We start from the raw sequence: 11356 nt of genomic DNA on the forward strand, positions 1-11356 counted from the left end.
TGGAAGAGACCTCACAGATCATCAAGTCCAACCCTTTACCACAGAGCTCAAGGCCAGACCATGGCACCAAGTGCCACGTCCAACCTTGCCTTGAACAGCCCCAGGGATGGCGACTCCACCACCTCCCCGGGCAGCCCATTCCAGTGTCCAATGACTCTCTCAGTGAAGAACTTTCTCCTCACCTCCAGCCTAAATTTCTCCTGGTGCAGCCTGAGGCTGTGTCCTCTTGTTCTGGTGCTGGCCACCTGAGAGAAGAGAGCAACCTCCTCCTGGCCACAACCACCCTTCAGGTAGTTGTAGGTGTTTAAGGCCAGGCTGGATGAAGCTCTGAGCAGCCTGATATAGGGTAGGGGTGTCCCTGCCCACGACATGGGGCTTGGAACTAGATGATCCTTATGGTCCCTTCCAACTCTGACTGATTCAATGATTCTATAAGTTAAAACACCCTTCCAAGTCTGATTCTGTGATTCTATGAGTTAAAACACTCTTCCAACTCTGACTGATTCTATGATTCTATGAGTTAAAACACCCTTCCAAGTCTGATTTTGTGATTCTATGAGTTAAAACATCATTCCAACTCTGATTCTGTGATTCTATGAGTTAAAACACCCTTCCAACTCTGACTGATTCTATGATTCTATAAGTTAAAACACCCTTCCAACTCTGATTTTGTGATTCTATGAGTTAAAACACCCTTCCAGCTCTGATTCTGTGATTCTATGAGTTAAAACACCCTCCCAACTCTGATTCTATGATTCTATGAGTTAAAACACCCTTCCAACTCTGATTCTGTGATTCTATGAGTTAAAACACCCTCCCAACTCTGATTCTATGAGTTAAAACATCATTCCAACTCTGATTCTATGATTCTATGAATTAAAACACCCTTCCAACTCTGATTTTGTGATTCTATGAGTTAAAACACCCTTCCAGCTCTGATTCTGTGATTCTATGAGTTAAAACACCCTCCCAACTCTGATTCTATGATTCTATGAGTTAAAACACCCTTCCAACTCTGATTCTGTGATTCTATGAGTTAAAACACCCTCCCAACTCTGATTCTATGAGTTAAAACATCATTCCAACTCTGATTCTATGATTCTATGAATTAAAACACCCTTCAAACTCTGATTCTATGATTCTATGAGTTAAAACACCCTCCCAACTCTGATTCTATGAGTTAAAACATCATTCCAACTCTGATTCTATGATTCTATGAATTAAAACACCCTTCCAACTCTGATTCTATGATTCTATGAGTTAAAACACCCTTCCAACTCTGATTCTATGATTCTATGAGTTAAAACACCCTTCCAACTCTGATTCTATGATTCTATGAGTTAAAACACCCTTCCAACTCTGATTCTATGATTCTATGAGTTAAAGCATCCATTTCAAGGCGGAGAACTGCCTTAAAAATAGTTTATCCACCTTACAGTCAATATTCAGCAGCAATATTAACCAGTCCAGGCTCTCCTATCAAACCCAACCTAAATGTGACCTGAATTGGTTCTGATGAAGATCGGGTGGGGAGACTGCAGAGAGCAGAGGAGAATTCATTTGCTTTTCTATTGTGTCACAATGAACCCGTTGGAAAGAGGACGGTGCAGCTTTAATAACAGCATGCAGAAATAAAGAAATAAAAAAAAGGAAAGAAAGGAAAGAATGGGGGAAAAAAAATAATAAAAAAGAAAGAAAGGTGCCTCAGTTGTCTCGGCAGCTGATCAACAAAGGAGCAGTCGTGAGCTGTAACCTCTTGGAGCTGCAGTCTGGAACATGACACATGTCAGGCTATGATAAATGGTGCGGAGTGTGTGCAATTTCAAGCGCAATGCCCTTGAGATGCTCAGGACCCCGATCGCAAATGTTATTGTTAAATTAAACCTTAAAGGAAGGATTGGAAAGGGGAGGGGAGGGGTTGGGCATGTATGTGCCTATGCGCCTGCGTCTGCCTGTTTAGCTATAGTTATATATATGTATGGAAAGAGGGAGATAGACACAGGGATGTATGGAATACAGGGAAGAGAAGGGGGAAATGGCACAGGTGAAAAGAGAAAAACTTTGTGTTGCTTTTAATTGAATTGTGTCTTGCTAGGCTGGCCCCAGCTATGGGAGAACTTCAGGCAGCATTTCCTCTCCTACAGGCAGTTTATTACTTTTTGCTCCATTGCAATTTGATAGCTAGAGATCAGCTAAAGTAGGCAGGTGTGAGACTGGAGAGAGAGAGAGAAAGAAAGAAAGAAAGAAATAGAGAAAAGAGAGAAAGAGAGAGAGAAAGAGAGAGAGAAAGAGAGAAAGTGAGAAAGAGAGAAAGAGAGAAAAGAAAGAAAGAAAGAAATAGAGAAAAGAGAGAAAGAGAGAGAGAAAGAGAGAGAGAAAGAGAGAAAGAGAGAAAGAGAGAAAGAGAGAAAAGAAAGAAAGGAGGAAAGGAGGAAAGGAGGAAAGGAGGAAAGGAGGAAAGGAGGAAAGGAGGAAAGGAGGAAAGGAGGAAAGGAGGAAAGGAGGAAAGGAGGAAAGGAGGAAAGGAGGAAAGGAAGAAAGGAAGAAAGGAAGAAAGAAAGAAAGAAAGAAAGAAAGAAAGAAAGAAAGAAAGAAAGAAAGAAAGAAAGAAAGAAAGAAAGAAAGAAAGAAAGAAAGAAAGAAAGAAAGAAAGAAAGAAAGAAAGAGGAAGAGAGGAAGAGAGGAAGGAGGGAAGGAAGGAAGGAAGGAAGGAAGGAAGGAAGGAAGGAAGGAAGGAAGGAAGGAAGGAAGGAAGGAAGGGAGGGAGGGAGGGAGGGAGGGAGGGAGGGAGGGAGGGAGGGAGGGAGGGAGGGAGGGAGGAAGGAAGGAAGGAAGGAAGGAAGGAAGGAAGGAAGGAAGGAAGGAAGGAAGGAAGGAAGGAAGGAAGGAAGGAAGGAAGGAAGGAAGGAAGGAAGGAAGGAAGGAAGGAAGGAAGGAAGGAAGGAAGGAAAAGAGAGAGGAAGAGAGGAAGAGTGGAAGAGAGGAAGAGAGGAAGAGAGGAAGGAGGGAAGGAGGGAAGGAAGGAAGAAGGTGGAAAAGAGAGAAAGAGAGGAAGAGAGAGGAAAAGAGGAAGAGAGGGAGAAAGGAAGTGAGAAAGAAAGCAAGAAAACAAGAAAGAAAGAAAGAAAGAAAAGGAAGAGAGAAAGGAAGAGAGAAGGAAGGGAAAAAGGAAGAGAGAAGGAAAGAGAGAAGGAAGGAAAGAAAAAAAGATGACACAAATGAGCAGTTTTCGCCAGCTCAAATGTTCTGTGTTCGGCAGCCTCCAGGTCCGTCCTTAACTAGCTCCAAGGAGATAAGAACCAACAAGTCCCCAGCTTGAAGTTGTCTCTAGTCACCTTGTACCTGAATTTCAATCTGTTCCTCTCATCCATTCCTTCTGCTGACAATTTTATAGATTCACAGAATGGTCTGAGTTGGAAGGGACCTTAAAGGTTATCTAGTTCCAGTGCCTCTGCCATGGGCAGGGACAGCCTTTACTAGACTAGATTGCACAAGGGCTCATCCAGTCTGGCTTTGGGAAGGAGCATTCACTACATCATTGTCTTCCATTTTTCACATATGCAGAGTAGTTTTTCATTTTAACTCACTAAGATTCTTCAAAAGTCCTTTCTTTACCTTCTCCCTATCCATATGCCCTCCCCCAACGCATCCATGCTAAGTGCAATTAGTGTAGGCAGTGCAGGAAACAGAGTGGAGAATGGAGCTGTGTAAACGAGGGGGAGGACACAGAAGGTTTGAAGTATGGGGTGGGGGGAGCTGGAAAGTGTTCAAGGGGAAATGCTTGCATGAGTCCTATAATTGAAGGGAAGAAGGAAGAAAATGAGCAACATAAACCCTGCACTGGAAAAGGAGATGGGAAAAAACCTTAAATCATAGTGAAAAGAAAACACAAACAAGCAGTAAAAGGTAACAAAGGAGTAGCAATGACTCATTAAGCAAGATATATTGTTCATTCCAGTTATTACCAGATAGAAGCTAAACCCACTGGTCAGGAATGACCATCAGAAGAGGCCTCCACGACCTATTCAAAACACTTAGGACAAGGAAAAGAGGTGTCAGAGATCTGGCTCAGCCAGCAATAATCCATCTGCTTAGTGCTTCTGGTTGCCTCCACAGTAAGTCATTGCCCATTAGAACGATGTGACAGCATTATAAGCAAGGCTCAGATTTGGGAAATGAAACAAATGCAAAAGGCACATTAGATACCACCATACCAAGAATATTATTTTTAGAAGGCATCTTACAAACATCCTACAGCTTGGTTTGTACTTTTTGGCTACCGTTGCCTAGCGTCCAGGAAAAGTCAAGTCCTTTTTTGGGTCTCTGGAATATTTTCCCCATGTTTCTTGTTATTAAAGAAAATAAACACTAGACAAAAGCAGATTTTATTCTATCTATAAATAATTCAATGCAGATGGATTCATGGAAAATCCCAGCAGGCAGATTTTTGGGGAGAAAGAAAAGAGGAATGCTCTAAGGTTAGGGGGTGAGGGAAACAGAAAGGGCGAAGCGACAGGAAACTGCAAGGTAAAATTAAGAGCAGAAGCAAACAAGAAGTTAACTAATGAGGAGGAATTGAAAGTAAAGGTAACTTGGAAAGACAACCCAATCTCTTGGAAAACTCTGGGGGTTTTTAGTTATGAGCGTGGCTGCTTCCTGCCACCAAGGAGAAGGTGACATTTGCTGTGTGTCTTGGGAGAGTACCAGAGAGACACATTTGGCCATATCTCATACTGATGTTACTTTTCCAAACTTCCACTTTGGGGACAAGTGGCAGTTGCCAATAATGTTAATTATTTAACAACATCTCTCTCCATCTAATAGTTCTTTTATAGATTCAGGTGCGGGGCCAAGCTCCTTCCCCAGTGCAGTCCTCCATTACCACCTCATTCACAGAAGCCCGTGTGATTCATACAGATGAGTGATACACTGATAGATGCCTGGAAAACAGGATCAGTTGATAAAGCTTGATGACATTCAATGCTCCACCTCATCCTCAGAAAACACATCATAATGCTTGCTGTTGCCTTCATGCAGGATGGGAGGACAATGCCTAGCATCTTGTTGGGAGATGGCCATATAAGTAACCAAATCTAGATGCATAAAATCTGCAAAGATTCCTGTACTTGAAGGTCTTGGAATAAATTAGTTTCTCATTGTTTGAGCCACAGCTTGTTCTAGTTCTATCCAACTTGAAGGGCTTGTTCTAGTTCTTACCAACACCAGAGCCTGTATATATGGTATCAGTTCTGCATTCTGTGGTTGCAAGCACAAGATGTTTTTCAAACTCTCCTTAACCTGAAGGAGAAGAGAAGGCTCAGGGGTGACCTCACTGCTGCCTACAACTACCTGAAGGGAGGCTGTAGCCAGGTAGGGTTGGGCTCTTCTTGCAGGCAACCAGCAATAGAACAAGGGGACACAGTCTCAAGTTGTGCCAGGGGAAGTCTAGGCTGGATGTTAGGAGGAAGTTGTTGCCAGAGAGAGTGATTGGCATTGGAATGGGCTGCACAGGGAGGTGGTGGAGTCACCATCCCTGGAGGTGTTCAAGAAAAGCCTGAATGAGACACTTAGTGCCATGGTCTGGTTGATTGGCTAGGGCTGGGTGCTAGGTTGGGCTGGCTGAGCTCAGAGGTCTCTTCCAACCTGCTTGATTCTATGATTCTATGATTCTATGATTTCACAGCTTTCAGTGTGAATGTGAAGAAAAGGAAATTCTCTGATGATCACATTCCATCAGTATGGGAGTGAATACTGACTGGTTTTAAGGATCAAACAATTCCCTTTCACCCATTCTTGCCCTCCCCTTACAACTCCCACTATTGTTCCCAGAGTTCCTCAAACTGTTTGTATTCTCTCCACTGCTTATCTACCTGAACCAGCATCGACACATGGCTGCTGACAGTCACAGCAACACAGACTCAGGAACTTTGACAACAGAGAAGCAAACTGATGTCACGGGGAAATGAACATGGAAAAAAGTTTGCTCCACACTTAGGAGGAGCTGGTGAGGAAATGAGTGGTGGAAAGCAAAAAGGACATTTACAGGAGGAATGGAGCAGCTTTGCTTGATTGCAAGCAATCGTTTCAAAGCCACCAAATTTGCTGCTGTTGCACTAGAAAGGCTTCCTTGTGGTATTGCTTCAGCTAGGTATGTGGGAAACCTCCACTCACAGTCTAAGATGTGATGGTTTGGGAGCTACCGACACACACACACAATGAATTATCACAGTATCACAGTATCACAGTATCATCAGGGTTGGAAGAGACCTCACAGATCATCAAGTCCAACCCTTTACCACAGAGCTCAAGGCTAGACCATGGCACCAAGTGCCACGTCCAACCCTGCCTTGAACAGCCCCAGGGATGGCGCCTCCAGACTAGGCTCAGCTGGATGGAAGTGAAGGAATGAAGCTTTATATTCACAGCTTAGCACAATATACAAGCAAGTATTTACAATATATTGCAAATATATACAGCTGCATACAGAAATAGACAAGCTAAAAGTAATACAGAAACAAAACAGCCCTGCCAGAAATCAGTCCCCAGGAGAGGCTCTAAACCACCCTTCCACCTTCTTCCCACCCCTCTACCTTATCCTGGAGTCTGCCTTACGTGCAAACTGAGTTGAGAGGATGTGTAAGGGGGGTTAAAAGCAGAATGATTAGTTGTGTTACACAGATTCAGGCAGAGCAGCAATAGCCCAAGGAGAAAAACACAGACACTGACTCAAATAGATAGAGACTCTGACTTATCTATGTTTGTGTTCTTGTTTTTATCCATCTCAGCAAGCCTGTGAGTGAAGCAGACATCACCACTGCTTTCTTTTTGCAGCCTATCATCTAATTTTTCTCAGTCAAATATTCCAATTAGCCTCAAACCAGCACAGACATGCCAAGCTCGTTTGTGCAGCCATATCTGGAAGGGGGTTGTCTTTTTCTGATGTAATTTGTCTCCTTTTATTCTGCATAACCAAAAGGCACAGAAGTGGAAGAAGGCAGAGAAGTGGAAGAAGGCAGAGAAGTGGAATAAGGCAGAGAAGCAGATAAAAAAGGCCTATAAGGACAGCTGGATCTGTCCTCCTAAAGACTGCTTTTGGGAAAGGTGCAACAATGATGAGCAATCTTCTATGAACACAAGGACTCCAGAGAGGGAGACAGGAAGGTTTTCAAGGAGAACCACCCACCTGAAGATGAGAAGAATGGGTTTACTTAGGACCAGTGAACACTTGAGAAACAAAAGCAGAAGCACAGGGAGAGGACACCTCTTTGCCATTCTGCTGCTGTTGCCACAGGCTGAGGGAACATCGCATTGTTCTGCAGCTGAACAATGCCCCGTTCCCACCACGTGCAATGGGCAAAGAAAGCAAGCTTCACTTTGCTGCATTATCAACTCTGTGCAGTATGGAGATAACTGCACAGCCTGGCTGGTTCCTGAAAAAAAAAAAAAGGCAAAGATAAGTTTTGATCAAAATTGGATTACAGGGCATTTTGTTGCTGCTTAAGAACGGTTCTGAACCCATTTCCCAATTTACTCAATCAGCAAAATAAAGACTGTCAAGATGGAATAATGCCACTGGGAAAATAAAGAAATAAAGAAATAACACCCACACCCCCCACACTTGCCAAAAAATAACTGGACTGAAACAGCTCCAAGTCAGATTAGCTTGAAATCTTCTTAATGATGAAGGCTTTAGCAACCAAAGGGAAGTTATTTCATTAGGCTGATTCTGCATATTTAATTCTCAGTCTGACCACTTAATGCAAGGGGTTTGGGTTTTTTGTTGTTGTTTATCAGGGGCAGTTTTGTGGGTTTTGGGTTTCCTCCCCCTCCCCCAGTGATATATAATAATGACATTGCATTTGATCTAAAAGTAGAAATCCACAATCAAGGCAATCACAGACCACGAAGCGCTCAGGCAAGTCCCAATCAAATCGCGTTCAAACGGGTTAAAGGGAGGTGATCAGAGCTGCCAATCCCAAAATACAACCCAGCCCTGCAGCCCAGCCTTCAGCCTCTCCTGGCTTTAGCAGGCTCTGTGATGGAAAATATTTCTGCCCAAAACAAAACTGGCCTGTAATGTGGGTAAGCTATTCAGAGCAAACAGTGGCAAATTTAGCCTTATTCTCCTGTTTGCAAATCCTCCATGGATGGACTTTGGGTTTTTAATGCCTTTGCATGTGTTTGTCTGACAAGTGCTATATATATATGTATAGAAATACTGCAGCAGTCTGGCAGCATTGATTATGTCTTTTATTATCTGTGATAGATTGTGGTCTATGGCAGGACCTCTGGGTTATGATACAATTTAGCCATGGGGCAAATATGCTAAAGCGTCAGCCTAAAATGAAGCAAATCAGACCCTGATGAATTTTAAAGCCTCAAAGTTGAAACTCTTCCTCAGTCTGTTCACCAAATCAGTGTGGATGCTCCCAAATTAGAGTACAGGAGCCTCACTGGCAAAAAGATCAGACTTATGAGCCATCATAATCCTACTTGCATTTGTAAATTGTAGCTGATTCAGTTGTAGAGCAGAGGAAAGCAGCTTTTGGGACCACAGGATTAGTATTTCCAAAACTTTCCTACCTTTGTCAACCTTCTGACCTTCAAAAGGAGAAGAGGAGGCTCAGGGGAGAGCTCATTGCTGTCTACAAGTACCTGAAGGGAGGTTGTAACCAAGTGGGGGTTGGTCTCTTCTGCCAGGCACCCAGCAACAGAATAAGGGACACAATCTCAAGTTGTGGCAGGGGAGGTCTAGGCTGGATGTGAGGAGGAAGTTGTTGGCAGAGAGAGTGACTGGCATTGGAATGGGCTGCCCAGGGAGGTGGTGGAGTCACCATCCCTGCAGGTGTTCAAGCAAAGCCTGGATGAGGCACTTAGTGCCATGGTGTAGTTGATTGGACAGGGCTGGGTGCTAGGTTGGACTGGATGATCTTGGAGGTCTCTTCCAACCTGGTTGATTTGAGGATTCTATTGAAATCATCCAGCATATCAGGCTGTGGGTTCTGAGCTGAGTGAAGTGTCTGTCCTGTGCCTATCGAGGTGCAACAGAAGAAGCCCCTTTGTTTTAAAATGCCTGGTTTACAACAAGAAACCTGGCTGATCTTGGAGGTCTCTTCCAACCTGGTTGACTCTATGATTCTATGAATACTTTTATAACCTGTGTATGTTTGTGATCAGCTAAAAATAAGGTTATAAAGCCTAGAAGAAGAAAATGTACATTTTTTTCAAGCACAGAAACTCTTTCTGTTAAGGTTGGATAGGGAAGCAAATTCTATTTAAAGGTCTGAGGGCTCAGCCTGATGGCACAGAAACCTCTGGCAATGTTTGGTTCCCTGAATCTTAGTTTGTTGAAAACTAGGTTTGTTGAAACTAAGTTTGTTAGTTTGTTGAAATCCCTGCTTAGGAATTTCAGGTTTCACCTCACTGTGGAGGAGAAAATGTGCATCAACTCAAATGGTAATGGATCAACTCAAAACCCTCCTCTCCCACTCACCTGAGCGCCACCTTACCACACTCTCTGTGGCACCAAAAGAGCAGTGCCAGGGCTGTACAAGCCTCCCAGGAGCAGATCACAGAGGACAGAAGTCCACCCTGTGACCCACAGTGGATATTCACACAGCTGACTGAAGTGTATCCCCACATTCCTCATTCCCTGCATGGACAGTCAGGCAAGAGCACAGTTGTTCTAGAATTACAAGGAAACTATTTATTACCTGTGAGCTATCTGATCCTCAGCTATGTGTCAGGGAAAGGAGAGTGTTGGCGTGGGTCATGTTGACTCCTCTTGTCTTGGTGTTTGCTTGTGTCTCTCCCCAGGAAGAAAACTTTTTCTTGCTGATGTGCCAATCTCTTAGAGATGAAAAAAAAAGTTCCCCTTCTGCCGACATTCCCTTCCAAGTCTGGGAACCTCTATTGTCTTTTCTCTGGTAATAAATGATAATAATTAAAGGCAAATACACAATAATTAGTCACACTAGGTTTATCCATCTGGCATACCTGTATCTCATCACTGTGCCTTTGAAACAGATGACAAGCACCATATTGCACAACATCCTGCTAATGGGTCTGAGCAGGGAAAAAAAGAAGGTAAAAGGGTTACCACCAAAAAGAAAACAACAAACCCAAAACAAAAGAAGAGAGAAAGGCAAAGAAAAAAGGGAAGAGGGCAGAGAGAAAGTAAAAGAAACAAAAATCAGCAACAGGAACTGACACAAAAATATTAGTGCCTGCTTGTAGAGTTATAAACCACTTACTGTCAGATGGGCTTTTAAATGGAGGTTAGCAAAACATGGATTTTTAACCTACCTCCTGCTTCAAGTAGCTGTACCTGACCTGCCCAGTGTTGAAGTAAGGATCTTTTCCCTGAAGGTTGTAGCAGGATATGCAGACACATGGGAAAAATGAGCTGTTTTAAGGGCTTTGCTTGGCTACCTGAAAAGTTTGGGTTTCATTCCCAGGATAAAAGGTTATAGACCAAGTAATCAGCTTATTTTGGTCCCTCTTCCCTGGGTTGATTGATGCACTCCAGGAGTCACCGAGTCACCCCATCCCTATCAGAGCTGCCTGAGAGAAGGCAGAGTGAAATTAATCTAGCAAAGAATTTTCAACAAATATTTACTCCTTTCAGAAAATGATCATACAAGGCTGGCATTTGATTTCTGGGAGCTGGTGAGAAGCAGAGATTTACTTGTATAAATAATCACAGCCAGCCAATTTCAGTCACATGTATTCAGATTTCGATTAAACCTCCACTGGTGCTTCAGCTCCAGCTCTAACACAGCAGAAACTTGCAGGCACTCAGAGTGGATGATTTGCTGGTTGTGAGGAGGATTTTCTGGTTGCAGTGCAGTCATGCCCAAGACAACAGCCATGGAGCTGGGCCCAGCCATGTTACCTAGCTGCAGACAAACAAAGACAGCAAACAAAGGCAGTGCCTGACCAAAAGCCTTTGCAACGATAAGCATCAAGTGATTTTTGTGCTTCCTTACATTGAACTTGCTTCAGCCTTGCATAGCTGAAAGCTATCAGTTGGCAGTCTCTGAAGTGACAAAATGTATAATCTAAAATAATAACAACAACTTTTTGAACTCTTCTGTAATATATTATGAGATAAAAAAATAGACCATTGGTCATTTGTGCTTATTACTCATCCAGGCTTGAAGGCAAAATCATGCTTCAGAAACACCAAGCTGCTCATCAAAGTGCTCTGTTACCTGCACTCTGTATGTGGCTGGGATTTAGGTAAGGTCTCAAGTCTGTCTTTCATTGCAAAGTACCTGTTACAATCATAGAATCAGTCAGGGTTGGAAGGGACCACAAGGAGCAGCCAGTTCCAAGCCCCCTGCCATGCCCAGGG

At 43.3% G+C, this 11356-nt stretch overlaps 1 long non-coding RNA gene across 1 annotated transcript in view; it reads right to left on the minus strand.

The window, feature by feature from the left end:
* LOC135183158 (uncharacterized) overlaps positions 1–10887 on the minus strand; it is a 36544-nt gene extending 25657 nt beyond the window's left edge. Inside the window, exons 1-2 of the long non-coding RNA XR_010305432.1 lie at positions 9714–10887; positions 7184–7430 (exon numbers count right to left, since the gene is read on the minus strand). This is a non-coding gene — a long non-coding RNA (uncharacterized LOC135183158). The remainder of the gene's footprint in view (positions 1–7183; positions 7431–9713) is intronic.
* Positions 10888–11356: the final 469 nt, after the last annotated feature.

Source organism: Pogoniulus pusillus, chromosome 17 (assembly GCF_015220805.1).
Source record: "Pogoniulus pusillus isolate bPogPus1 chromosome 17, bPogPus1.pri, whole genome shotgun sequence".
In the NCBI taxonomy this organism is placed as follows: Eukaryota; Metazoa; Chordata; class Aves; order Piciformes; family Lybiidae; genus Pogoniulus; species Pogoniulus pusillus.